General features: G+C 34.7%; 1 long non-coding RNA gene across 1 annotated transcript; it reads right to left on the bottom strand.

Moving 5' to 3' along the window:
• Positions 1-7,374: 7,374 nt before the first annotated feature.
• LOC130722784 (uncharacterized) lies at positions 7,375-8,845 on the bottom strand. The gene is made up of 2 exons (XR_009014101.1): positions 8,734-8,845; positions 7,375-7,645 (listed from the first exon to the last, which is right to left on the bottom strand). It is a non-coding gene; the product is annotated as an uncharacterized LOC130722784 (long non-coding RNA).
• Between the last annotated feature and the right edge of the window lie 4,573 nt (positions 8,846-13,418).

Here is a 13,418-nt window from a genome sequence, read left to right as displayed (position 1 = left end):
TGTAGATCAATTCACAAGAAATTGTCGTGTTTAGAGCAAAAAAAGTAAACAAAAATAAATAATTATGATTTGTGAAAGAACTTTGTAACATGAACTGAATACAAAAGAGAATTGATTATGATTAGGACTAGCACTTGGGACTTGCTTTACCAAATCATGTTATGCTCACAAAGACTAAGTATGTAAGAAACTTATGACAACTTATCTTTGGGGATTTAGCCTTAATCTCAACTTGTTAATTCCTTACACAAGCAAAGCTTTCAATTTAATTTTATAAGTCTAATTCCTTAGCACTTAGATAAACTAAATTGAAGATTATAGTTCATGAAAACAAGCCAACATTGCCCAATTCTACCCTTATTCCTAAGGTGTAGAGAAAATCTAATCAATCTAAATCCAGATTCTTATCTTAACCAAACTTCAACGTGTGAAAAGAATAAGCATGAAACATGGGTTAACTCAAGATTGAATAAAAACTGAGAATAGATTCATAGATAAGAACTCATGTTCAAACAAACCTCATAAACTATATCATAAATAGAAAATGATCCACATCCCAAGTGCTAAATAGAAACTAGCCAAAACATGGCTAAACACGGCATAATCAAAGAAATAGAAACCTAGAACAAAACACTAAGAAGCAATCCAAGAACAATGCTCCAAGCCTTAGTTCAGAAAAACCAAGGTATCAAGATAAAAATGAAAAGAAACTAAGTAACTGACAAGCCACGCATGAGCGTAGCTCTATGCACACACATGTGTGGCCAAACTCAGCAGATGTCCTCTCCTCTGTCGCTTGCCACGCATGAGCGTGACTCATTGCACGCACATGCGTGGGAGGCTTCTCAGCAAGCCTGCCAATTTCCCTTGCCACGCATGAGCGTGACAAGCCACGCATGAGCGTAGCTCTATGCACACACATGTGTGGCCAAACTCAGCAGATGTCCTCTCCTCTGTCGCTTGCCACGCATGAGCGTGACTCCATGCACACTCATGCGTGAGTAGCTTCGGATTTCAGTTCTCATCAACTCAAGCTTTGACTTTTAATGCAGTTAAAGGTCTTCATTGACCATCATTCCCTTCACCCCAACTCTAAAACCTCTTCTTCAGTTTTAACCATCATAAACCTTTGCCATTCTTCCATTAAGAGATTTCAAAACTCCTCATCATTAGCATTAAAAAGCTGCACACTCATCAAACTTCATCAATACACAAATGTAACTTAAGAACATCAAGTAATGCAGCTTGTAACTAAGAAATTCAGACTATCATTCAGCTCTTAAGAACTTTGTCAACTTTACCCTTACTTTCTCTAACACTCTAATCAGGGATTAAAATATAATTAACCAAAACTAAGGACTAAAAGTGAAAAAAACACCAAAAATGATTAAAAAGCAAATAACCATGCTGAAAATGTATGAAGACATAAACTAAGTCTAAAAACACGGCATGAGACTAATAATGATAAAAATAAAGAGAATAAGGAAAATAAAACAAAGTAAAAAAAAACCCCACTATACATCGTCATCAATCAACTATGCATCGGTATCTCTGATATTTTGAGAAAAGCACAGTAGAATTCACCAATGTTTATGCTGGACTGGTTTTGTTCCAGTGCAATTAATTATGTTGCTTTTGTGAAACAGTGATTTATAATTAACATTAGTCCATGTCTCTCCCTGATGTTTTTCATGCCCTTTGAAACAAACTGAGTAGAATCTCAATGCATAATTAAAAAAGAAAACAGGGTTAATAGGTTGTTCAGTGTCACTTTCACTGACAATAACATAGATTGGTGGAGAATTTTTAACATTAAATTCTTGGGCATTTAACAATTATTTGGTCGCTAAAATGAAAACATGGGACTATGGAAGTGAGAGCATGTAGTTCCCCTTTCGGGATTTGTAGGACTAAATACTCAGCATTCACTTGGATTTTCTACAGCTTTAAAGGGAATTTCACTATTCACATCTATAATTGCAAATTGCAACATATATACTGTTTTTCCCTTGCGTTGATTCTTGAGAAATGTCTGCATTCACTTCCAATCCGGTAAGTCCAAAATTGTTTGGTATGTTAGCAAATTAGGGAAAATGAAGATTTGATTAATTCACAAGTCTCTTTCAATTGAAACAAGGTTGTAATAACAATTGTGCTACAAGTATTTTAGCTAGTGTCGACATTCATACACTAATTTGTTTTCTTTAAAGAAAAATCATATAACACTCATTTGACATTTTCTTTCCAACACTTTATTTTATTAATAAAATCATAAAATGTATGTAACTTCATAAAATTAAGTGTGAGACTGATATATTTAAACCAATAAAAGAGAAAGTGTTGAGAAAAGAGTATGGGATGCGAATAAGTAACATTCATCTTCTTTAAATCTTATAGATCGGGAGTGCTGCTAAGAATGTGAACATGAATATGTTTGATTGACTATGGTAGCATCTTTGGCTCGCTTCTAATCTTCACATAATACCTTTTCCCACTACATAAATTATTTTCAGCAACTTCTCCTAGAAATAGAATTATACCACTTTAGATTAACTTTTCTTTCATCATAGTCAATTTTAACATAAAGTTACTGGTATTATTTATTTCCATATATGGATGCACTTACATCTCCCACAAATATAAAAACCACCGATTTTTTCTAACACAGAGTACTCAGCGGGCATGATAATCAAACTTGAATCTGGGATTCCCAATCTTGACCCGACTTTAACAAGGAACACCCTTTGATTGAATTTTTAGACAAATTGAACCCAAAAAAGCGGTGATGACAATAGGTTTGGGGGTGTTAATACCCTCCCATAACCGCTATAAACTCATATGTATTTTAATAATATGATGGAGGTGGGGAGTGCTAAATGTGTCCCCTACCTACTTTATGATGAGTTATGATTCATTCGCACTTCCATTTATTTTTTATATAAATATTTTTAATTAAATCATTTATCACATTTTTTTTTCTTTTTTTTTTCTTATATTTCTTCATATGAGGTATGAACAAAATAATATTCGCTCTATGACCATCCCTACAACTCTGTATGTTTGTACTAGAATCCAGTTAAACAGAATATGGTATTGGAACTTGCAAGCTACTTTTGAATTCTATGCTTAGAAACCCACTTTCTAAAGCAAATTAAAAAGAGTTTCCACGTAAACCAAAGACACAATCACTCACACCTTTTGTCTACTGCTTGCTACTTTTTGACGGACTCATTAAGCACATACATATCATAGTGACTATGTTAATGAAATAGAGGATTGACATTACAGTTTTTAGTGTAATTTTAATTTATTTAAGAAGGTAATACAATCGCGATTGTAAATTTGCAATGCCAGGTATTTTCATTGAATTTGTATGCTGTGGTTCTATAAAAAGCAGAGACTGGAACAAACACAAACGCAGTGGAGACAAGAAAGTATAAAAGGCCCGGCGGAAACGGAGACGGCGTCCTACATTAATATTTCAAGCGTGCTATTCTTAGTCCTAGACTTCTAGCCTGGAACTTCTATGACATGTTCACAAATGGGGAATATTATAGTAATCTAATTATAAAATTAAGTTGGATAAAATAATTATATTTGATATTCAGTTTAGTTATTTTTAAAATAGAACAAAGTTAGAATGGTTGCTGATATTTTTTTTTCAAGTACCAATGACATTTTCATGAGTAGAATTGACAGTTTTTTTCTTTCTACTTTGATTTTTTAGTAGAAAAAACGGACACTTGAACATGTTTTTTTATATTAGATTTTAGGGAAAGTACAGGGCTATAGGAGGATATTAGATTTTAGGGTTAAATATGTTTTTTTTCTTCAACATGTTGGAAAAGATGAGGATGAACAATGAGAAATTTATAAACTAAGTCATAAATTATATTCACTGTTATCGCGAGTTTTTTTCTAAATACTTTCTCAAACACTTTCTAGAATTGAATAGTCTCTTCCGATAATAAACCGAGTTATAGAACTAGTGAGATCAAATTAACTATATGCCAAGGAACAAAAAGGGGAAGAAGACATTGTTGTTATGTATGTCTCCTCATCATGAGAAATATGCTTAGGCCTTCTGGAGTTGTGTCGGGTGTTTGTGGAATGAATTTTTTTTGTTGCCTCCGGTTTTCTAGATTTTGGAAGAACAAGGTGAATATGATGAATATATAGTTTTTTTAAGGTTTTGAATTTCTGGGTTTAAGGATTTGAGTTATGGAGAAAGAGGAAGAAGGTGGAAGAGGAAGAAGATGAAGGTGGAAGAACAGAGACTAAAATTGATTAAAATATTCTTCAAAGGACTAAAATTGATGTGAAAAAGTCCATGTGGCCATCCTCAGCTGACTAGGCTTGCAACTTGACCGTTAACCGATCAAAATTGAGCAAAATGACTTAATTTGATTAAAAAAAATTCTAGGGATCCAATTTGATGCGAAAATTTTTCAGGGACTCAATTTGATTCCCTTTACAATTTCAAGGACCAAAATGTTATTTAAGCCTATTTTGAATTATAACTATTTTCAAGAGTATAAGTGAAGTGATTAAATATATTATGTGAAAGCTTCAAGTCAACTCTTGCAAGATCAAGGAAAGCTATCAAATCGTCTAAGAAGATTGCACTCAACGTCTATACAAGCTTAGTCAAAGCTTCATGACAAAATATGCAAGAACTATCCAAGCAACTTGATCGTCCATCTAAAGAGAAGACCGCACTCATAAATATATATATATATATGCTTCGTCTATCTCTGAAGCTGATAAATGGAAGTAATGTCTAGAGAAAAGAGCACCACATTCAAATGGAAACCTCTCTGAAATTCTTAGAGAAGAAGATCAAGTGCAAGAGTTCAAGTAATACTCTATGAAGCACATTGATGACAACAATATCAAGTTTCCTCTGTCTCACTCATACAAAAATTGGAGAAATGGAATCAAGTTTATTGTCTTTGCCTACAAGCATCTATTTATTTCACAAAACACAAGACAATCCATTTCTGAAGAAGATTGGTCAAAGGTTATCGTCAAAATCAGAATGACCAAAAGAAAGAAGAAGAGAAGAATATGTTATTATATTGATGACCCTAGTTCAGTAGTGTTTTTAGGGTCATTTTTTTGTTTGTTTTGAGTCTTTTTGTTGAGTCTCATGTAGTGTTTCATACATTCTCATGCATTTTTATCTTTATTTGTGTTTTTACTTTGTTTTGGTAATTTTGTAGTTTTATAAGGACCTTTCTTGCATTTTAAGTAAGTTTAGGACTTGCATATCTTTTCCACTTGACTTGAGGGTCCATTGTGCTAATAAGCTCTTGGAGCTCCTAGATATTTTCTTTGCTTTGTTCCCAAGCAGCTAGGTCTGAAACTGATGAAGAAAGAAGGTCAAAAGGCTTGGAGAATTGAAGAGAGGCTTACAGAGGAGTAAAGGAGAAGATCAAAGGGTTTCCCAGCGTGCTTTGGGCATCAGGCCAAAGTTTATGTTTCCCTAGAATGGAATTGGGGCCTGAGCGCCCCTGTTGAGCGCCTAAGCGCCAATTGGTGCAAAAAGTATATATTTGTTGTTTTTTAATTGGCGCTCAAGCATGCTTTGTGCACGCTTGAGCGCCCAGACTCGTGCAGTTTGCCTATAAATAGGATTTTAGTCATTTTCTTTGGGATCTCTGGTCATTTTTCACATTTCTAAATAAGTTAGAAGTAAGGTTTTGTCTCTCGAGCTTGAGGAGCTTTCTCCAAGTCCTATGTTCCAGGTTTTACCTTTCTCTTCTTGTATGGATTTCATGGCCATGTTTGGCTAAACCCCTTTGTGCTTTGAGTTCTTTGTAAGACTTTGGATGTTTTAGTTATAATTCCTTTTCTATTCATGTTGTTCTGAGTAAACCCTTGAATCACACTCCTATGCTTTATCTTTTAAGCTTGAAGGCATGCTAGTTTTTTGCTTTTCTATAATCTTAACGGAAGTTTGTTATAGATTTGAGACTTGTTGTGGGATTACCCCTTCTATGCTTGGTACTATGAATAGAGGAATGGTTGGAGTTTGTTGGCCTGAATTGCATGCTTAGTGCTTCTAGCAATTGTTTAGGTTGTCAAGGAATTGTGCCTATCTTTTGACTCGAGAGAGTTATCTATGTGAGGCATCAATAGATGACTAATTAGGCTAGAGCATCAAGGAGAGACTTCGAACTTTGTGAGTAGAAAATGTTTGCTAAAACTGAATTAGTTGAGCAAGAACCCAAGGCATCCTCATTTCTGAATCTCACACATTTACCTTTATTAGCTTGATAATAAATCAACTCAACAATCAACCTTAAACTTGAATATTGAACTGAATTCGCATTCCAATTTCCTGTGGTTCGATAAATTAAAACCGGGTAGATTTTGTGCACTTGCAGATTGACCAACATATATTTAGATTTTTCTTACTCCATTGAATCTTTTCTCCATTTTTATTTGCATCTGAATGCATGTGGGTGTTTGGCTAGTTCTTGTGCAATTGAAAGATTGGTTTGAATTAGGGATCTAGAAAAGGGTTGATTGGAAACTTTTACACCTTAGACATAAAGCGTAATCGCGAATTCTTCAACGGAAAGAAAATTGGATTCATGTCTTATTTTTGCCCAAGGACAACACCTAATGTTCTTCTGCGAATGATATTATGGAGTTCTCCTCATCTTCGGAGGTGGTTTATAGCCTTAATTAGCTTTGTAAGTGTGATAGAGTTGTGTGAACACGGGGGTATGTGTACCTACGAAAGACATTTCGCCGCTCAAATCCCTAAGAGTAAGGATATAATCTCAACGTCTAGAATACAGATTTTGATAAGAATTAATAGTGAGTTAAGTAAATGAACGATCACACATGTATTTATAGGCTAGGGATCTCTAAAAGTTTATGGGAAGTCCATGTGATGGGTCTTCCGAGCGTAAGGTTTATTTTGGACTGACTTGCTTGTTCGTTGTTTATCGGATAATTGTGAGGCTGCTTGACCTTAACTAGGGCAGAATGTTCCTTTACTAAGTCATCAAGTTGGCCCTTATTGTTCCCCCTTGCATGTGAGACCGTTTAGGGCAGCAAATATGCTATTGGGCACTTTTTCCCTACCAAAACATTTGTATAATTCAAATAATTCCTTTCGAACTTTTGTTATAACATTAAAATTTATTCTTTTTAACTCTTTACTTATTGTATTTACTTAAAAAAAATTATCATATTTACCTTATGACTTTGAGTCATTTTTTAATTAAGAATATATTTATAATACACGAGATGATATCTAGTCAATAAAAAACTCATAAATAAGATAAAAGATCACCCAACATTCTGATTCATAATATAATATTTTTTATGCAAGAAATTAAATATGGCTAACTCATTTCAATCCTTCAACCAATTGTCATCACAAGATAACAATGAAGTAAATAAAGTAATTAGCACCCACAATGACAATATTGTATGTTGTTAATAACTTTGCAAGTGCCTCCTTTACCGCATTTCCATGTGCAAAGGTAATTACAATAGGGTTCATCCTCAGTACTTGGAATGCAATGTATACGGTTGTTAGCGCAACATTTCAAATCAATGCCAGGAATGTCAGCAAACGGTAAAAGATGACCCATCACAGTAGCCTCAGTCGTTGCTTCCTCATAACCTGATTCAATTTAAATAAGTTCATTTAAGAATTATACAGCGTAACTTACTTAAATAAATAAAAAATGAATCATAAATACTAACAATAATGAAATGAAGAAAGTGTGAATTTATTTTATCTTAAACGAATTATCTCCACAATCAAAGTCATTGGATTAATCTCTCGCCTTATAGTCAGCACACTTAACGGTAAGTGGCTGATCAATGATATTTTTCATTCACAAGAGTTGAGAATCAAACAAACAATTACTTATTTAATGAACGAAGTGTTAACCAGTACGTCAGATGACTTGGTTAGAAAAAGTATGACTAGTTATTAATTTATTTTTACGTACATGTTAGTAATCAACTAGTGTTGAAATTCATTAAAAAAATGATCGTTCATGAATGCGCCCCTTATAACTTCCTAATTTTAAGGATATCCCGCATGAATTAAATGAGACTCCAAAGATAATTTTTCATAATAAATTCTAACTCTTATGATCTCAATAATCTGAACCCTTAAAACAAAGTCAATGAACTAATAGGGGTCATATTCAGACATTGGAATACAACTGAGTATACGGTTTTTAGTGCAACATTTAAACTCACTACCAGGATAGTTGGAAAATGGTAAAAGATTACTCGTCATAGTTGCCTCACTCGTTACTTTCTCATAACCTTATTCAATTTAAATTAAGTTCATTTAAGAATTATGCAGTGTAACTTACTTAAATATAAAAAAAGTGAATCATAATTACCAACAATGATGAAAAGAAGGAAGTGTAAATTTTTATGGTTTTAACCAAGGTATTCCCACAACCTATAGCCATGAGACTAAAAATGTAATTGTTATAATTGTAACTAAAAATAAATTATCTCATTTTTTTGGAAATATCTAAAACATTCATTTTTATTTAGGTTAAAAATCATTATTTTAAGCTAAAAAAACATGCCTTTATTTTTTGAAATATTAGAAAAAAATTAAAATTACTTTTTTTTGCCGAATAAGAAGTATCACTAAGCAAGTATATTTTTATGCAACAAATATTAGAATATGGATTGTTTTCCAAAAAAGTTGGAGACTAATCAACTTGAAATTGATCTTACCTAATAATAAAATGATGATGAAAATGCTAACAATGGGTAGAAGTCTTCTAGCTCCAGCCATCTGATTAAGTGATCCTTGGAACTATAATTATATGATTTCTTTTCTTTGATTGAATAGTGGAAGAGGGATGGTAATATTTATATAGAGGGTAGGGACCATTTTTTCAACGCTCGTTAAATGTGTATAAAGATTCTATTTAGTTAAAGAATCAATATACCGAAATAAAAGCATTTATTAAAGTAGATAGAGAAATAATAATAATAAACAAACATATAATCAAAGAAAATGTTACATAGTTTTTTAAAATATTAAATAGTTTTTTAAAATATTATATTATATTATTTTATATTATATTATATTGTATTATATCATATTAGGACATATTGGCTTGACTGCTTTGTCATGTATGTTTATAGTCTCTTTATCTTGTATTCAGCTTGAACTCTTCTTTTTTTATCTTTCCACCTTTTGATTTTGCTCCAACATCTCTTCTTAATCAAATAGATGTTGATGTCTGATTTGAGAAGCCTTTCTTCAACGAGTATATTCCTTATTATCTTTTGACTAAGGTGTGATTGGATTTAACGTTGACGGCTTAGGATAAAGAGTATTCCCAATGAAGTGATGTGAACAATTTCTTGGAAGATATGTGATGTTCTTCTTTAGTGAAGTAAGTTGTTTTATAGAGGATTTCTGATACAATGTGTTGAGGCTTCAGCAAGTTTCTGGGGTGCGTATAACGTGCTCCACTCAATTAGGTGGGGTACTCAAACTCCATCAAATTTTTATGTGAAAATACTAGGTTGTCCTTGTCTTCAACCTTCCAACCATAGTTTTGCACCTCCGCCCCCGCCGTCGCATCGTCCCAAGTCTCATCTTCTCCTCCACCCAATCAGCCTCCATTGCTCTCACCGCTCCTCACCTTGGATATCGTTGTCTCCGCTGTCAAACATGTGGCTAGTAACGAGCTTTCCTCGTTGCAGTTAGCTCATGCGAGGATCTCCAACACCAACCTTCTCCCAATGTCGCCACACATAGCCACTTGAGCACCGCCAGCCAGCAGCAAAATCGTTATCTCCCTTTCTCCCCTAATGTTCTGAAGATTGAGGGTCCAAAGCGAATTGAGACCCAATTGGACCATGAACTCGAGCCAGTCAGTGAGATCCTTAACCATCATCCTCATCTCATCCTCTAGTGTTAATTTCGGACTCTCCATGACCGCAGCACCTCTATCTTTCTATTCTGGTTGGTGTCGCACATGAAATCTAATCTGGGTTCTTCCCTTTGAGTCATTTTCTTAGGCTGATTGAGGACAAATTTGAATGGTGGATGAGGCTATGTGCGGTAAGGGTGTAGGCGAGGGGTGGAAAACTTGCAATTGATGAATCCGATGACTCTGGCGAAGACGGTGGTGGCAGAAAAGGAAGGTGGAAGAAAAGACGGTTGCGGAGCTGTGGAAAGCGATGGGGTGAAACAAGAAGTCATGAAAATGTACCACCCATCACAGCTCTAGCCTCTAGTCGCCGCCGCTCACCTCCCACCGCAGCAGCACTGATGAAGTTCTTCCCAACCATTTTTTTTGAAAAATCAATTAATAATATGTTTCAATAAAGGTCTTGGACCACATTACAACAATTAATTCCTAGTCAGTACGTAACCCACGCAAAAGGAAAGATGTCCTCTGAGAAAGGCACCCCAATTAATTCTAGTCAAGAGCCAGCGTTTGGAAAACTCCTCTTCTATCAAGCTATTCCCTATTATGCAGAACTTGCAGTTGCAGTAGCAGTAACCCACACAAAACAGGGGAGCAAAACAGCATAAGCCAGATCAATATACAATCTCAGAAGTCAGAACCCATTAGAGGGTATGAATGTAATTGTAATCAACTATCTTTCATCAATCTCTACCGTTAATTTTTTTAATACTATATCCTGTGGTTAATTTTTGTGGTGTATGGATACACCACCAAGTTGACTGGTGTCCATTATACGCACCCAAGTTTCTGTACATAAAATTTTTGCATATGTCCAACTTTCAATTGGGCATGTTGTACCTTCAACGGTTTCATGCTTCCATAAAACTTTAATATTTGATGTACCACATCTTTATTAAACTATTTGTGTTAGACGATTAGTGCTCCAAGTTGTGCGTAGTCTGATGAGCTTGAGTGTACTATTACTCATTAAGGGGATGATTTGACTCAGATGTCCTTTGTTTCTTGATCGTTCTTCAAATCATATGACTGTATATAATAGGCGTTGTAGTATATTCACATTTTTAACATTGAGAAACCATTCTTCCTTATCATATGATCTTTTATGCATGTTTCAAGTTAAACTTTGAGCGCCATGAGATCATTAACTTTTACAACTATGTGTGTTGTCATCATTAAAACTAACCCTAATAAGAGAGACTCATTTGACCTTACAGTATATGTCCGGTAAGTGATTAAACCACACTAACATTCTCACTTATCCTAATAATGACTTACAAAAAGTCATCTGAATATTCACTCCAAATTACATACGAAAATTCTAAGAAAAGTAGAAAAATTCTGATGTGTTTCTTTGGACTTCAATCTTCAAGTGCCCCTATGGTTCTCATCAGGTTCTATCTGCAATTTAAAAAGAAAAAAGGTTCTATCTGCCAAAAAGAAAACAAAAGATGAAGTAATTAATTATAAATCTCAACATGAATTTGGTGCCGTAGCTAGTATTGAAAATAGTATTGCAGTTATCTTCAGCCATAGATAATGCTAATAATTATGATTTAGCGTCAGTCGTTGTCAATGGTGTGTAGTATCAGTTTAGAGTCGCTAAACCGAAGTTATATTGTTGTGAATGCCAATTGACCGACATAAAGAATTAGCTTCGACCCGTTTAATATCTTCCCCGACATTGAAATTAAGTTAATGCTAAATCGGTTGTAATGACGGTTTTTGGAGACGTCACCTTAATTAGAGTATTTTAACATAATTTAATCATAATTGAATAATGAACTGTGAACCAGTAAATTTTGCTGTTGAATGTGTAGTCCGATTTTTAACTTTGTTTAGCTGCTCGATAATGCATTTCTAAGGACAAATGGCTAGCTGCCTAACATGCAAAGATGAGTTAACAACATCCGTCCAAAATAAATAGAAGTTAGAGAAGGCAAGCCCCTGTTGCCAAGTATGAACAGACAATATGACACTCGTGAATTGTAGAACATCCTCGGGAATGGATGGAAGTGCACAGAAGGAAGTGCACTCTGTCCTTTCTGGACTACCGTGCATATCTAAAAGTTCTTATAAATTATAAATAACATATTAAAACTCATGCATAATGATTCAGCTTTAATCGTATGAATGTTTGAACTTTGAAATACATATGCTTCTCATCACCCTCAAACTTTAATTAAATTAACATTGGTCGAGTGCATTTCGGAAAAAAAAACATTGGTCGAGAGGACACTACTAGAAAAAGTTATTTTCACATCAGGGTTTTCACAACGGTGGATGAAATAACTGATGTGAAAGATAACGCAGTGGCAATATTGAAATTATAGTAAACTTTTATGAGAGTTTTCACATCAGTTGGAAATATGTCTGATGTGAAAAGTAATTAGTAAACATTTTTTACAACAGTTGATACAATAAGCGATGTGAAAGCTAAATGCGGTGACATTTTTGAAATTTTAATGGAGTACTTTTCACATCGGTTATAATATAACCGTCGGAAAAAGTCCCTCTTTTCTTTATTTTTCACATCCGTTATATTATATAACCGATGTGAAAAGTACTTCATCCATTCACGAAAAAACCTTAGGTCCCTCTTTTCTTCGAGAACTTCCTCCACCGTTTCCTGACCTAAGTCACAACCATCACCTCCTCTCTAACGCTGGAGCTTCCTCCACCTTTTCCCGACCTCCTTCCGCCACGTCAATCACCTCGACCTCTCATTCCTCTCCTCTACTCTCACAATCCTCTTCACTTCGTGATTTTGATCTCTCTGGCAATGGTAAGCGCTTTTCATCGTCTCAGACTCCCAATTCCAATTACACCCATCGTTACTCCTCCTTCTTGCTCCTCCTTCTTGAAACTTCTTCAGATCAAAGGGTTGTTTTCGCGGAATATTCCAATTCCTTGTTTGGTTTCGAGTTTTCATGAACTTTGATAAAGTGAAATCAACATTCAGCCCCACCGCCTCGCCCTCCGACTCCGTCGCGCATTCCTTGTTTGGTTTCGACTGCTGTGCGTTTGGCTTCAGGTACAATGGTGTTTTTGCTTCTTTTTTAATCGACGTATATTTGCTTCTTCTCAATTCGATTATGTTACTGTGATTCAGTTTCCGTTCCTGGGATTCAATTCTTGAGAGATGTGAATCAAAACCCTAATCTTAAACCTCTTCGACTCTTCCGTTGGTGGTGGCGCCGTTGGTTTTGTGTTCCTGCTTCGAATCGATTTGTGTTCCAGACTGCTCTTGTTCAGTTTCCGTTCCTGCTTTAAATCGATTTATGCAGGAATTGAATTTTGTAGTCTTTTGAGCATTCATTCTTTCATCTTTCTACTCTGCATGATACTCTAAGCCATAATACAACTTTAAGGTCTCACCATTTTGCAGATGCTGATTCACTTGATTTTGAATTGATTGATTCATAGGCATGTGGTTATACACTTGAATAGTTGGATTGAGTAAATATTTTC

The sequence above is a fragment of the Lotus japonicus genome, chromosome 6 (assembly GCF_012489685.1).
Source record: "Lotus japonicus ecotype B-129 chromosome 6, LjGifu_v1.2".
In the NCBI taxonomy this organism is placed as follows: domain Eukaryota; kingdom Viridiplantae; phylum Streptophyta; class Magnoliopsida; order Fabales; family Fabaceae; genus Lotus; species Lotus japonicus.
The sequence above is the reverse complement of the archived record's forward strand: the minus strand, read 5'-3'. Positions and strand labels throughout refer to the sequence as shown.